Source organism: Carassius gibelio, chromosome B17 (genome assembly GCF_023724105.1).
Source record: "Carassius gibelio isolate Cgi1373 ecotype wild population from Czech Republic chromosome B17, carGib1.2-hapl.c, whole genome shotgun sequence".
NCBI lineage: Eukaryota > Metazoa > Chordata > Actinopteri > Cypriniformes > Cyprinidae > Carassius > Carassius gibelio.
The window spans coordinates 1,146,635-1,163,496 of NC_068412.1; the positions used below are offsets into that span (position 1 = coordinate 1,146,635).

At 38.5% G+C, this 16,862-nt stretch overlaps 1 protein-coding gene and 1 pseudogene across 1 annotated transcript in view; both read right to left on the reverse strand.

Moving 5' to 3' along the window:
• Positions 1-16,862, reverse strand: part of LOC127975855 (uncharacterized) — a 1,007,983-nt gene that overhangs the window by 31,568 nt on the left and 959,553 nt on the right. The window lies entirely within an intron of this gene.
• Positions 1-16,862, reverse strand: part of LOC127976409 (disheveled-associated activator of morphogenesis 2-like) — a 55,301-nt pseudogene that overhangs the window by 20,331 nt on the left and 18,108 nt on the right.

The window sequence follows — 16,862 nt, forward strand, 5'->3', positions numbered from 1 at the left end:
GAAATATCCGCATCCACACGAAACCACAAAACGATGTAGTTTACATGCCAGACCAGAAATATCCGCGTCCACACGAAACCACAAAATGATGTAGTATACATGCCAAACCAGCATGTGGTGCTGTAATTCTGATGTAATTCTGCCACAGAGATACACTTAAAATGGAGAAGAAGACATGGACTTGCTCATAAACCTTGCGTGTGGTACACAAAATAACCTGGAACAATACATTTATTAATCTGTGTTAATGTTAGTTAATAAAAATACAATCGTTCAATGTTGTTCATGTTTTTGTTGCTGTTACGTGACGTAGCGGTGTCTGATTAGGGACGAGACGTGGGCTGATGCATCATCATTTCAGAAAATATACAGATTTGCTGTCCAGACGAAAACGCAAAGGCGGCGTTTTCAAATGTATCCACTCTGGGACCCGGTTTCAAAAAACATGGGTTTCACTCTTCCAAACCGCTGGATCCGTGTGGACGAAACGCCTAACCGATTAACAATCCGTGAGGGTACTTTTTACAAAATCTGAGTGCACGTATTGGAATTTTGTAGGCACGGTTTGTTAATCCATGGGCACCATTTGTTAAACCGAGGGAACAGTTTATGAATTTGTGAGTACGGTTTATAAACTGAGGGGACGGATTGCAAAACCGTCACCACTGATTTTTTTTTTCTCCTACAGATACTCACATGTATGGAGACCTGTAGGAGAAAAAAATCAATCTGTGGCGACGGTTTTGCAACCCGTCCCCACAGTTTATAAACCATACTTAAACTGTTCCCTCGGTTTAACAAATCATGCCAACGGATTAATAAACCGTGCCCATGAATTTTTAATCCGTGCGCTCAGATTTTGTAAACCGCACCCTTGGTTTTTGAATCTGTACCCACGAATTTGTAAACCGTACTCACAGATTCATGCAGCATGCTCCTATGTGTTAACATACAGTTTTATTGAATATTATTATGTGGAATAGGTTTATAGCAAAGTGTCTTAAATGATTCTCTATCAAGTCTAGTAAGAGGTGGAATAAAAAGATTTAATAAGAAGGATGTGCATCAAAATCTTGTTCAATTTGTGATAATCTTATAAAAGTACTTGATTATTATTGTGCAATAAACCATTGTGGCATTGTGACTGACCCTGGAGTAATTTTTTCCTCTTTTGTATGTTGTTTTGGATAAAAGTTTCGGTAACACTTTAGAATACTGTTTCTTACTTACTAAATAACTAATTAGGAATTATTGAAGAACTAACAGGTGATTATTCATTAACACTTAACTCACTACTGTTAACTACTAAGAAAGATGTGTTAACTAATCAGTATGTAATATAATTTTATGATTGTGTTAAGTAACAGTTAGCTAATCAGTAACTAATATATTCTGTGATACCTCCTGAATAACTACTATTAATTATCTACTAGTTAAGGTTCAAGAAAAATAACTATGAAATAACTACTTCTGAACAGTTATACGCAAAAAAACACTATAATAATCAGGCTGTGTACCACAAATCAAGTACTTGAGTAAAAGTACAGATACCCCAATAAAATATTACTCCAGTAAAATTATAAGTAGGCTTGTTAATTTTCAAAATTACTTGAAAAGGACAAGTACAAAGAACTACTACAGTAGCAACTTTGTTACAGCCCAATTATTAGCCTATAATGGAAATGAAATATGGATTTAGTTTACTTATAAATGTTTAACTTTTGATTATGAAATGTTTGTTACATTAATTAAAATGTGGGCAGTATACATGTTAAAATGGAATAAAATATGCTGTATTAAGAAATGTTCTCATCTGAAATAAACAGATGAGAGTATTTTACAAAGTTTATGATTACTTTTATAGGTTGTTCTTAGTCAAAATGATGTAGTTTATTATTTACTAGGTTCACTTTAGAATTCTGTAAGTTCTGCAAAATTATCTGATAATTCTTTATTAATTACTAATGGGTTCCCTATGTTTTCACTTTAGAATACTGTTTCAGATTCTAAGTAATTTTTCAGGAATTATTTGATAATTAATTATTAATTACTAATCGGTTCCCTATGTTTTCACTTTAGAATACTGTTTCAGATTCTAAGTAATTCTTCAGGAATTATTTGATAATTAATTATTAATTACTAATGGGTTCCCTATGTTTTCACTTTAGAATACTGTTTCAGATTCTAAGTAATTCTTCAGGAATTATTTGATAATTAATTATTAATTACTAATCGGTTCCCTATGTTTTCACTTTAGAATACTGTTTCAGATTCTAATTAATTCTTCAGGAATTATTTGATAATTCTTTATTAATTACTAATCGGTTCCCTATGTTTTCACTTTAGAATACTGTTTCAGATTCTAATTAATTCTTCAGGAATTATTTGATAATTCTTTATTAATTACTAATCGGTTCCCTATGTTTTCACTTTAGAATACTGTTTCAGATTCTAATTAATTCTTCAGGAATTATTTGATAATTCTTTATTAATTACTAATCGGTTCCCTATGTTTTCACTTTAGAATACTGTTTCTGATTCTAAGTAATTCTTGAGGAATTATCTAATAATTCAGCTTGATCTCACAATCAAAACGTACATATTTAGACGTAAATTAAAACTGTCCAATACGTATGTGCCTTTACGTATTTACAGTGTTGTTTACGTATTATCTGGACGTAATTACAGGTTCGATATGTAACTAAATTTACATAAAAACAACCTAAAATACGTACAGATAGAACGTGTTCTCTGAACAGTTATCCATAGAAAAATGCGTAACCCCACCCGAACCTAAACCTACCCAATTTATACAGAATGTTAAAAGAATAAAACATAATAAAACACAATTTTAGTAAAAATATAACATTAAAACGTTATTTTGAGCCACTAACGTTAATTCTACACCTACTCTTAAACCTACCAATAACCATTTCTTAAAACTACATAACGTTACTGTTATAAATAAACAAATAACAGACAAACAAACTTAACATTAATCATTTATTTTTTGCGAAAAGATCAAAAGTGGTACCAAAAGTAGTTCAAATGATAATGAGTTCCAGTCGCAGTCCTCTCTGGAGGTAATAGTTTTTATAAGGTACAGAGCCGAATTTAATTTATTAATCCGTGAAATTATGAATCTGTCTTCTCTCCGTGAAGGCGCACTGGCGCAGTACTGATTTCAAATGTCTATCAACTGAAACAAGGCATGTCGCAATCTGTGACGAATTAGGTGAGAACCAATGATAGTTCGATATCAGTGCCGTAAACCGTGTCGTAACGTTTATCGAGGGTGGCGCACTGGCGCTATTTTCACATTCAAATCAAATAACGAGCGCGGGCTTTGACTATGTGATGGTCGCTGTTACTGAGAATGAAGATGAAGATCGATTGATAAAGGGCCGAATTTGGATATGTTCCTTGCAAACTTCTGGATTCTAAAGATATGGAGTACAGCAAACAAATAAAATGGATGTGATTTGTAATTTCATGCTGTGCTTTTGTGTATCTATGGTTGTAATGCCACTCATTGGATAGGAGAAAATCGCACAGCAAAATATTGCAAAATGTTTCAGGTTCAAAATAAGTCATTCAGAATTATTTGATCATTAATTATTAATTACTATTTGGTTCCCTATGTTTTCACTTTAGAATACTGTTTCAGATTCTTATTAATTCTTGAGGAATTATCTAATAATTATTTATTAATTACTAATGGTTTCCCAACATTTCCACTTTAGAATAGGTTTAATGTTTCAGGTTCAAAATAAGTCCTGCAGAATTATTTGATAATTAATTATTAATTAATAATGGGTTGCCTATGTTTTCACTTTAGAATACTGTTTCAGATTCTAAGTAATTCTTCAGGAATTATCTGATAATTCTTTGTTAATTACTAATGGGTTCCCAATATTTTCACTTTAGAATAGGCCTAATGTTTCAGGTTCAAAATAAGTCCTGCATAATTATTTTATAATTCTTTATTAATTACAAATTGGGTACCTGTATTTTCACTTTTCCTGGTATATATATATATATATATATATATATATATATATATATATATATATATATATATATATATATATATATATATATATAATGTGGTGCTGAGGAGGCACACATACAGTACTGTATATAAAATATAAAAACTAAGGTAAGTTATCACAAGGCACTGGAGTGGGGTTCCTACTACAAGGTGATTTCTTACAAAACACACTCACAAAACAATTTACTAAATAGGCAAAACCTCTATAAAATGTATTGCATTTATTAATATTGCATTTTCATACTACTGCTATTATTGCTAATAGCATTTATATGAAAGGGTCACAATTCAATGTAATTGTGTAAAACTGTCCATTAGTAGTTACTTCATAGTTATTTTTCTAGAACACTAACTAGTAGATAATCAATAGTAGTTCTTCAGGAGGTATGACAGAATACATTAGTTATTGATTAGCTAACTGTTACTTAACATAATCATAAAATTATATTACATACTGATTAATTAACACATCTTCCTTAGTAGTTAACAGTAGTGAGTTAAGTGTTAATGAATAATCACCTGTTAGTTCTTCAATAATTCCTTATAAGTTATGTAGTAAGTAAGAAACAGTATTCTAAAGTGTTACCAAAGTTTCTTATGCATAACCTGTATAAAAAATATATAATAATGATAAAAATAAAGTTATTTTTTATAATTTTTATTTAAAAGCTAAATAAATGAGTACACTTAAGACAGTACAATTTTTGTCATAAAATAATTCATGAATGCTTTATTTTTAAATAACCTTTGACAGTTTTGGAAAGGTTTGTGTACAATTCTTTCTTAACATGAAGACTTATTTTTGTGATTTTATTATACTAAAATCACTTGAAGTTCATTTCACTCAGAAAATTACTTTTTTTTTTAGGCAGACTTTAATGTGATTTTTTGTATTGGGTCTGTTATACCATAACAGTGATTTTGATTGTTTTTGTTGTAAGGTGTCCATAAGTTTCATGGAAGGCGCCTATAAATAAAATGAAATAATAATAATAATAATAATAATAATAATAAATTGCCTAAAATGTTCTGAAATTAACCCTCTTGAGTGTTCTCAGTCATTTTAGACTGAAAAAAAAGTGTAAATTTGTATTATTATTTTTTAACAGAATGGTACGAAGCTTAATGATGTCTGTTACACTTGCTATTTGAACACACAAAAAAAGTGTGGATCTTCACAGTCAAGAATATTCACATTAAATAGAAAATACAAAAATACATAAACATAATCTTGGGGGGTGTACAGTCAACAAATCAGCCACAGTGAAGTAGTGTTTCCTGAATATAGATCCAAATTCAGATAGATTCTAATCTTTTCCTAGATGATAGACGGCCTTCACCCACTATGCCATTTCCCAGAGATGAAGTGCCCAACAGGCCAATGCAGTCTGAGCAGGAGCAGGCTCCACCTTCATTACATGATGTGGAGAGAGATTCGGTTGGTTATTTTTACTGACAGTTTTATCACACCATGCTATTAATCCATCTAATTCAGAACACGTCCCCAATCCATTTACTTTTCTCTACAGGAGATTTTTAACCATGTAGCAGCCGACATTGAGACCTTTGTTTATAAAGTAGGCTCAGCTTTGCCAAAAGAAGATGGAAGCAAGAAAAAGAAAAATGCTGCAAAAAAAATGGGTGAACAATTTGGGTGTTTTAATAATTTAATTAATGTCCTATAAAGATGTTAAAAATCTACATGGTGTCAACATGATACGATTTATTATTTTTATAGTTGCAAGTGTTCCCCCTGTGGAGGAGTACATATCTTTTCTGCAGAAAATAAAGTATGGCTTCAACCTTCTGGTGTCACGGACAGAAGAGAGAGACAACAGGTAATTCAGGTAAGTGGATGTTTTAATGATAAAGAAGCAGGGATATACGTGAACGGGAACTGAGATCAGACGGTGGTTATTCAGACGATTCTTGACAAGGTTTAGGTAGTAGAGTCGGTGATTCTCTGACGAGACCAGACAGAGAGTGACAGGAGCTGAGGGCTTATGAAGAGGTAGTGGTGATCAGGTGCAGGTGCGGTGACTTCAATAATCAGGTGATAATGAGCGGATGGGAGGAGTCGGGTGACCGGACTCTGATGGTGTGGCAGGTGTTACTGGTGGTTCCGTGACAGTACCCCCCGCTCTATGTGCGGCTCCTGACGCCCGCGCTACTCGTCGACGGGGTCGGCCTCGACCTCTCGGCGCAGGGCGGTTAGGGTGGGAGTTGTGGAACTGGGTGAGGAGGGATGGGTCCAGGATGTCGTCCCTAGGGACCCAAGAACGTTATTCGGGGCCATATCCCTCCCAGTCTACTAGATATTCTAGGCGACGGCCCCGCCGACGGGAATCCAGGATATCCTGCACATGGTGAATTGACTCATCTACAGCAATTTCTGGAGGAGGGGGTACGTCCACACCATCAGGTCCTGGGGAAGGTGAAACAAGAGGATCAGTGAAGGGTTTCAACAGTGAGACATGAAATGATGGTGCGATCCGGTAGTGTGAGGGAAGGTGAAGACGATAGGTGACCTCGTTGACCTGCCTCTCGATAGTGAAGGGACCTATGTATCGGGGACTCAGCTTACGACAGGGTAGGCGAAGACGGATGTCTCTGGTGGAGAGCCAGACCTTTTGACCCGGTTGGTACTGGGGTGTATCTCTCCTCTTGGTGTTGGCCTGGCTCTGGTGTCTTCGCACTGCCCGTTGGAGATGGACGTGTGCTGAGTCCCATACCCTCTCACTCGCTTCGAACCAGGTGTTGACCGCTGGGACTTCTGACGGCTCTCCCGACCAGGGGAAGAGAGGAGGCTGGTACCCGAGTATGCATTGAAATGGTGTTAAACCGGTGGTGTCTTGGCGTAGTGAATTCTGTGCATACTCGGCCCATGGGAGGTAGCGGCTCCAGCTTCCTTGGTTCTGGTGGCAGTAGGTTCGTAGGTATCTTCCGATCTCTTGAATCTTGCGCTCAGTCTGACCGTTGGATTGGGGATGGTACCCTGAAGATAGGCTGACTGAGACTCCAAGTAACCTGAAGAAAGCATGCCAGACTCGGGAGATGAATTGGGGACCTCTGTCAGATACAATGTCTTCTGGTAGACCAAAGTGACGGAATACTTGGTGGAATAGTAGGTTGGCAGTCTCAAAGGCAGTGGGAAGACCTTTTAAGGGGATGAGCTTACATGCCTTGGAGAAGCGGTCGACCACGACTAGGATGCTGGTGTGAGAATCTGAAGGTGAGAGATCAGTCATGAAATCTACGCCCAGATGGGACCAGGGACGATGTGGTATGGAAAGTGGTTTCAGCTTCCCTTCGGGGAGTTGACGTGGGGTATTGGAGATGGCACAGACTGAGCACCCACGAACGTACTGAGCGACATCCTGCGCGATGGAGGGCCACCAGAACCGGTTGCGAAGGAGTGAGAGGGTTCGGTGGCTGCCTGGATGTCCAGAGCCCGGAGACGTGTGAACTGAGTCCATGAGGGACAGGCGTAGTGATGATGGAACGTATTTTTTTCCCTCAGGACCTCCCGGCGGAGCTGGCTCGGAGCGGGTGGCTTCCTGGATACGATCTTCAATAGCCCATTCAATGGGACTGACAAGGACGGCTGGAGGGAGTATAGTTTCAGGAGGTGATAATTCGGGTTCAGGTGCATGAAGACGGGAGAGAGCATCTGCTTTGAGATTTTTGCCTCCTGGTCGATAGGTTACTCGAAAATTGAAACGAGTGAAGAAGAGGGCCCATCGGGCTTGACAAGGATTTAGACGTTTGGCTTCCTGAAGATATTGGAGGTTACGGTGGTCCGTAATGACCTCGACTTGATGGTGTGCTCCCTCTAGCCAGTGTCTCCATTCCTCGAAAGCCATCTTTATAGCCAGTAGTTCCCGATTACCGATATCGTAATTACGCTCCGCCAGGGACAGTTTCTTGGAATAGAAGGCACATGGATGGAGTACTGGAGGCTTCCCCTGCTGTTGAGATAGTATTGCTCCCACTCCAGTCGATGAGGCGTCCACTTCGACCACGAAGGGGAGGTCTGGGTTGGGATGGATCAGGATGGGAGCTGAACAGAAGGCGTTCTTCAGTTTCTGGAAGGCTTGGATGGCCGTTGGGTTCCAGGTCAGAGACTTGGGCCGATCCTTAAGGAGGGAGGTGAGAGGTGAACTGATGATACTGTATTGATGGATAAAACGACGGTAGAAGTTTGCAAATCCTAGGAATCTCTGGAGGTCCTTGACGGTGGTAGGTTGCGGCCAGTCTTTGATGGTGTCCACCTTCCTCTGGTCCATTTGGATTCCTTGTGGGCTGATGATGTAGCCGAGGAAGTGAACCGTGGTACAGTGGAACTCACATTTCTCCAACTTAAGGAACAATTGATGATCTCGGAGTTTTTGCAGGACTTGACAGACATGGTGGTGGTGTTCAGATAGGTTCTTGGAGAAGATTAAGATGTCATCAATATAAACGATCACGAATTTGGTCAGGAACTCACGGAACACTTCATTCATGAAGGCTTGGAAAACAGATGGTGAGTTGGACAGCCCATACGGCATAACAAGATATTCATAGTGGCCAGATGGAGTAATGAACGCTGTCTTCCACTCATCGCCTCTTCGGATGCGTACGAGATTATATGCACTTCTGAGGTCCAATTTAGTGAAGATTTTAGCTCCGCGAAGTTGTTCCAGAGCAGTCGGTACCAGAGGAAGGGGATAGCGGAATTTGACCGTTTGTTCGTTGAGTGCCCGGTAGTCAATGCACGGCCTCAAGCCTCCATCCTTCTTACCCACAAAGAAGAAGCTGGATGCAGCAGGGGAAGTAGATGGTCGAATGAACCGCTGTTGTAGGGCTTCCTTGATGTACTCCTCCATGGCCCTCTGCTCCGGGATGGACAGTGGGTAGATCCGACCCTTGGGTAAGGTGGCTCCAGGCAGCAGGTCAATGGCACAGTCCCATGGCCGATGAGGTGGTAGCTGTGTCGCTTGTTGCTTGCTGAATACATCCTGGAACGCCCTGTACTCAAGGGGAACCTCTGTTAGGTGGTTAGATTCTGGACTTTCGATCGACGTGGAGTGAAGGTGAAGACGAGAGGAAGAAGGGGATTCATCCGGAGCAGGTTTCCGACTGCAGATCTTGATGACGGGTTGTAGACAGGATAAGGAGCAGGATTCACCCCATTGCGTAATTTCCCCTGTGGTCCAGTTGACTCGCGGCGAGTGTTCGGACATCCACGGGCGTCCCAGGATGATATCCACGGTGGACCCCTCCAGCACCAGAAATGAAATCTCCTCTCGATGAAGACATCCAATGCGGAGTGAGACAATGGGGGATTGATGACAGATTTGACCACGGCCCAGCGGTTTACCCAAGATGGTATGGATCTCTAACTTCTTCGTAATCCTTCTCCTCGGGAGGTTGAGCCTCTTGAGGAGTTCGTGGGAGATGAAGTTCCCTGAGGAGCCGGTGTCAATGAGGGCATACGCTGAAACAGAGTGAAAGCGGGTCACTAGCATGACTGAGGTACGGGATAAGGGAGATATCATGGGAGGAATCTGGATTGTACTCACCGCTGGGCGTGGTGGTCGTACTGGGCACTGTAGGCGGAGATGTCCTTCGGAACCACAGTAGAGGCAGAGACCATTGTGAATGCGTCGTTGACGTTCTACTGCAGTGAGATGGTAGGAGTCTACTTGCATGGGTTCTGGTGCTGGAAGGTCTGTAGACGGTGTGGGTGGCAGAGGTTGCACAGCGGATTGATCTAGATCACATGTGGCGAGACGTTGAGAGATGCGAATGGTACGCTGAATAAGGTTCTCTAAGCCGACGACATCATCATAAACGGCCACTTGATGGCGGATGGCAGGATTCAATCCATGACGAAAGCAGGTGATAAGCGCAGTTTCATTCCATCCACAGTTGGCGGCTAGAGTGCGGAAACGTAAAGCGTTCTCACTCGTGGTCATCTTTCCTTGACGAAGGCGGTACAACTGATCATGAATGGAGAGAGCGGCAGTGTTGAGGCCAAAGACTTCCTTGAAATGGGTGGTAAAAGCTTCCCATGAACGAGTGAGGGGGCCATTCGCTTCCCAGATAGACTGGGCCCATTGGAGGGCGGAACCTGAGAGGAGGGAGATCAAATAGGTTATTTTAGTACGATCCGTAGGGAAAGCATGTACCTGCATCTCAAAGTAGAGCGAACACTGCAGTAGAAATCCGCTGCAACCCTCTGCCTCGCCGGTGTATGTTGCAGGTCGGGCCATGGGACTGTGAGAGGCAGGTATTGAAGGGGAGTGAAAACGTGGTGGATCGCCCGCTTGCGCCAACTCGGGGAGAGAGACTCGTGGAGGGCTCTCTTCCAATTCAGCGCCATGTTGCATCTTGTTGGTCTGGTCTTCTGTCACAGACAGAAGAGAGAGACAACAGGTAATTCAGGTAAGTGGATGTTTTAATGATAAAGAAGCAGGGATATACGTGAACGGGAACTGAGATCAGACGGTGGTTATTCAGACGATTCTTGACAAGGTTTAGGTAGTAGAGTCGGTGATTCTCTGACGAGACCAGACAGAGAGTGACAGGAGTTGAGGGCTTATGAAGAGGTAGTGGTGATCAGGTGCAGGTGCGGTGACTTCAATAATCAGGTGATAATGAGCGGATGGGAGGAGTCGGGTGATCGGACTCTGATGGTGTGGCAGGTGTTACTGGTGGTTCCGTGACATCTGGTAAGTTACACATCCCATTTCTGTGATATTTCCTAAGAGTAGTAGACCACTTCAATGTATAGTTTCAAATAATATTGTTATTACAACTACTTTGGTTTTGGCATGTCCCTTAAGTACAATGGAATTAATTATATATTTTTTTCCAGTGGTCTCAAAATGACTTCTCAATAAAAAATAATACTGTTTAATATGAGACAAACTGTTTTTTATTCGTTGCATATATATGTTTTCATACTCTTCTCTACTTATGACAGGGGAAACTGGATGGTCACCTAAAAAATCCTCCTGCTTCTGATTTTGATCACAGTCTCTTTTCTTCCCTTGCTTTTGTAAGTATATGTTTGTTCAGTCTGTTTGCATTGCAGTCACATTTCATTTTTTTTTTTTTCATTGTGCAATGAAAATGGCTGCGAATACTTTCAGAAAAGCAGTTTTTTTTCTCCTGAAGTTTCAGAGGGTGAGTCAGTAGGACCCACCTGACCTGTTATCTATTTACACAAGTATAGCAATGTTTTAGAAAGCACAAGCTGTATAGTTTTGTATTGACATCTATGGTTCCATAAAGAACCTTTTACATCCATAGGACGTTTCCATGACACAGAAGGTTCTTTATTGTGGACAAAGGTTCTTCAGATTTTCACAGTATACTTCATACTAAGAAAAACTGAGAACCCAGTTTTATACTGAGATACTTTTATTATGTTACATGCATGCTTCACTGTTAATGTTATTATTAAATAAATAGGGCCAAAAATAACATTGCATTCATTTTTGAGAGAAAAGAAATGAATACATAACCGGCATATTACTTGTTTAGTATTGCTTTTACCCTTATTTTCTTCTTATTTTAGCGTTAATTTTTTTGGCCATAAAACACAGGCAGCGGTGTCTTCTATTGGTGATTAATGTATTTTTTGTCTATAAAACAGACTTTTATTGCATATTTTTTATGTCTTTTATTGGTGATTAATATAAAATAAACACTAAAAATAAACAAATAATAATAATAATAATTTTGTAGGGAAGTTGTGGCCTAATGGTTAGAGAGTTGGACTGGCATTCGAAAGGTTGTGAGTTTGAGTCTCGGGCCGGCAGGAATTGTAGGAGTGCATGTACAGTTCTCTCTCCATCTTCAATACCATGACTTAGGTGCCCTTGAGCAAGGCACCGAACCCTCAACTGCTCCCCGGGCGCCGCAGCATAAATGGCTGCCCACTGCTCCGGGGTGTGTGTTCATAGTGTGTGTGTGTTCACTGCTCTGTGTGTGTGCACTTTGGATGGGTTAAATGCAGAGCACAAATTGGGTCACCATACTTGGTTGAAGAAAAAAAGAAGAAGTGAATGCTGATCATGGTCTCATTGGATACTATGAAAAATAATGTTTAATTAACTGAAATGAATCTGCCCGAGGGGACGGAGCCACAAATGCGTGTCAGTTTACAAATTCGAGGGAACGGATTGCGAAAGCGTGCCCATGGATTATGAATTCGTGGGTACGGATACAAAAACCGAGGGTACACTGGTAAAAATGATGTGTTGGATTTACTTAAAATATATATGGACCATTTTTGCAACACACTTTTTAAGTAAACCTAACTTGGAACAATTTTACTTAAAATAAACAAGATAATATTTGTTATATGAACTTAATTATTTGAGTTGACTCAACGTTCTTTACTTAAAATATTCAACATTATATAATCCACCAAGTAATTTCAAGTTGTGTTAATTTAACATTTAAGATCATTTATATTTAAAAAAATTGAGTTGAACCAACTTAACATTTTAACTGCTTTTAGATCTTCAGCTATTGAGTTTGTCTCCTTAGTCATCGCATCTTAAATAAATTAAACAAGCAAATTACACAAAATAAAGCATTTCAGTTTATTTTTTTACAGGCTGCGGTGAAGGTGAAGCCTAAAACCACACATCATGAATGTACAACAAAATGTGACAAATATACAAATGTAGCTTAATTTCCAACATGCTATTTTCTTGATTTTTTTCACCCTTTGCAACACTTCTTAAAGGGTTTACATTTTTCAAACATTTACTTTTGTACAAAATTCCTAATAAAACTAAAAAAAAAAAAAAGCATTTTCTTTCTTTCTTTTATGTTTTGTTTGTAACACACAGATTGCAAACTTCAAAATAGATCACATTTTTTCACCCTTTGCAACAATTTTTCTAACATTTACTTTTGGAACACGCGGCAAACATCCCAAGAATAAATCAAGTATTTAATTGAACAGTTGCAGACAAACATTGTACATTGAGCTCTTTAGGATAACTCAGATTAATAGCATAAATTAGGCCAAGAAGAAAAACACAAGCCTTTGCAACACCTTCCAATCCCATCATCACCTCTATGCCTTCCAGCACTATCCCAGTCTGTATTGGTCATCTGTTGAGCCACATTCCATGATGATTTTAAGTGTGAGCAGTTCCAGTTTCTTCTTATTCCCATGAGTATCTTTAAAAAACAAAACAAAACAAATGTGTATTTACTTACAACACCACTTGATATTTTTTTCTGATTGTTTCTCAGTGCAAAAAAATACATTACCATGAAATAACACACACACACACACATACACAAATAAGATTTTGAAATATTTTACAATTAAATAAGTGATTTGCAGCCATTCATTTTATTTCTATCTATGTTGGTTGAATTTAATTAACTGACTTTATATAAGTTGTTTAGTTTTGGAGAGTAACTTGGTTTTTGATTGATTTCAGATGCTCACCTGATGGTGCTTGATGAGATTCTCAGAGAGGCAGACAGTTAAGCATAGAATTACAACTTCTTTACGTTGTTCCACTGGGCGGGTCTAAAAAGTAAAACAAAATGCGGCTTTTTATGCTGCATACACACAAAATCACAACTATACAGTGACTCCATAGAGTTTGTGAATCAAGGCATTATTTGAACATCTTATCTCTGATGACGGTGAAACTGCTGATGGAAATGAAGTTGAAAGGAAAATGAATTTTGAAAGAGAAAATTAAAATCTATACACCACAACAATGATCTGAAATTTCTACAGCGAAGATTTTTTTTTAAAGCTAATTGGTGAATGGCCAAGTCAGTCAGTTGATTCACACAAAATGTCATTATTTACTCATCCTCACACTGTTCCTGATTAATGACTTTCTTTAGATAAACAGAAATAGACTTTCAATCCTGATCCTGAAGAGCCACCGCTCTGCCCATTTTGTATCTATCTTATCCATTATTATTGCTCTCTCCAGATCAGCGGCAGAGGGAACGCAGTTTTAAATTTACAGTTGTGATCATAATTTAGAAGGTTTACCAAACAGAGGAATCATTGTCATTTAGAAATAAGTTAGCATGTGTCTGAATCGAGATCACCATTATTTAATTATCATGCATGCATATTGAAATGTAGCATATATTTTACAATGTAATATAAACCAAACCTCAAAATTAACCTGTGCCCAGGCCAGGACTGCCACTCATAGAGAACATGATAACAATTATTATTATTATTATTATTCTGGAATGGGTTAACACGAACAGACTCTATGTTTTCATAATCATAACATGTTTCTAATTTCAGAAGCATTATTCTAAGCGATTCAGAAATTCAGTTTACAGTTCCTTTTTAGATCACAAACGCAATAAACAAGATAAATCTAATATTATACTTAGTTTTCAAAAAAAGTTAGCTTACCTCTTCTCACCGTCTTCCCATGTGCTTCACAAAATGGCTCCTTGGCAGGAAACAGCATATTACATGGCTCACAGTCAAATACGTAAAATTGTATGCTATATTTACTTAATTTTAACATAATTGTACTAGTAGTTGTCATGACTTATTTTCTTTCGTTGTATTTATGCATTCACTTAAGTTCACTTTGTAACTTATATGTTTGTGTTACATGAACTATATATGTTAAGTAGACATTGAAAAGTTATAAATACTTAGTTTTTTGTGTTTAATATATTTACTTTTATAAGTAATAGTTGTTCAGGCAACAAATCATTTTTTTCAGTGTACGGTTTACAAAATCTAAGCGCACGGATTGAAAATTCATGGGTTTGGTTTGTTAATCCTTGGGCACGATTTGTTAAACCGAGGGAACAGTTTATGAATTTGTGAGTACGGTTTATAAGCTGAGGGGACGGATTGCAAAACCGTCGCAACGGATTGATTTTTTTCTCCTACAGGTGACGTGCAGGGCTCCGTACACATGTACACACAATTGTTAGCTGAATTTTCTTTTCTGATATTATAGATTAATGTAAACTGAGCATTTGCTTTGATGTTCTTGAGTGTGTTTAACACAGTCAGGTTCAAATGTGGGTGCAAAAATGTTAAATAAAGCAACATGGTAAAAAGATGAAAATGACTCGATTTCACTTTCAATTCCTTTTACATTCTCCAAGGTATTAACATTAAAAATTGTATAACTCCATGTAGGACGTACATAAATATAAGCACTGTGGCAGTAGTAATGCAATGTAATAGTACTCTTGATACTCAAGTACTTTTAAAAAACAAGTACTTTAGTACTTTTACTTAAGTAGACATCTAACTGTAGTACTTTTAATGGTACTTGAGTAAAATTTAGCAAGGGGTATCTGTACTTTTACTCAAGTAATGAAGCTGTACTCTGTCCGCCTCTGATGGTTATAATTAAATACAAAGGAAATGATACAACACACTAACATATATAGTAGGCACTGTTCCAATCTCAGTAAGCTGCCTACAAAGAAAGCATTTACATTTTCAAGGGATCACAGCCATGCTCCAAGATCAAAGAGTATTCCAAACACAAATTATTCCAAAAAATAAAAGGAATATTTTGAATGAGTAAAATGGAAGACTCCCAATCCTCACATGGCATTTGGAGGCAGTGCTTTAAGATAGACAGAAGGTGGGGGTAGGTATCTGTGTTGCTCAGTTTCTTCTTGATCAGCTCAAACATCTGCCCAGCACTCTTGGTGTCCACATGTGTCTACAAAAACAAACCACATGTGCACACATGTCCACATGTGTCGAACAAAAAAAACATCCATTAATTTTTTTTTCCAGTTAGACACACATGAAGCCAGGAGCCTTAAAAATAAATCTAATAATACCAAACTGTTCTGTACATAAGTGATCTCTAAATAGGACATAATATGAAAAAATGCATGTGCAAATAGGTAAAAGATCTTACAATGTCAAAGCGTTTGGCCAATTCTAACTGGGGAAGTCGTGGCCTAATGGTTAGAGGGTTGGACTCCCAATCGAAGGGTTGTGGGTTCTAGTCTCGGGCCGGATGGAATTGTGGGTGGGGGGAGTGCATGAACAGCTCTCTCTCCACCTTCAATACCTCGACTTAGGTGCCCTTGAGCAAGGCATCTAACCCCCAACTGCTCCCCGGGCGCCGCAGCATAAATGGCTGCCCACTGCTCCGGGTGTGTGCTCACAGTGTGTGTGTGTGTGTTCACTGCTCTGTGTGTGTGCATTTCGGATGGGTTAAATGCAGAGCACAAATTCTGAGTATGGGTCACCATACTTGGCTGAATGTCACTTCACTTTCATCCTCATTCCGCACCATTTCAAAAAAGTCCAGATGTCTGAAACAAACAAACACAGTCTTTCAATTAGAAGCAACAGTATGATGCTTGGTAGAAAAGGAGCACCATTTAAACTGGTGTTCTGTACCTGTCGAGTGTGGTATTATAATGGGCTCTCAGCTTCTCGATGACTGGCTGAATTCCTAACATCAGAAACTCATACCTAAGATGAAGGCGAAACTCTAGACTGTCCTAGAGAAACAAAGGAAATCATCATGTTAATAGTATATATATATATATATTTCCATTTTTTTTTTTTTTTTAGGGACGTTCTTGACCTCTCCAACCCCAGCATTCAGCAGAGCATTTATGAATGACATGATGGCTGTCTTCAGATTTACTTCATCCTTGTAGTGTCCTGTGCTTCTGTCCAGCTCGTTCAAAAGAGACTGAGTAAAAAATATAAAAATGTCAAATGAAATTCAATTAATCTAATTATGATATATTTTTCAGCCACCAAATATCTGCTTTTTTTCAATTAGACTTGCATTATTATCTAAGC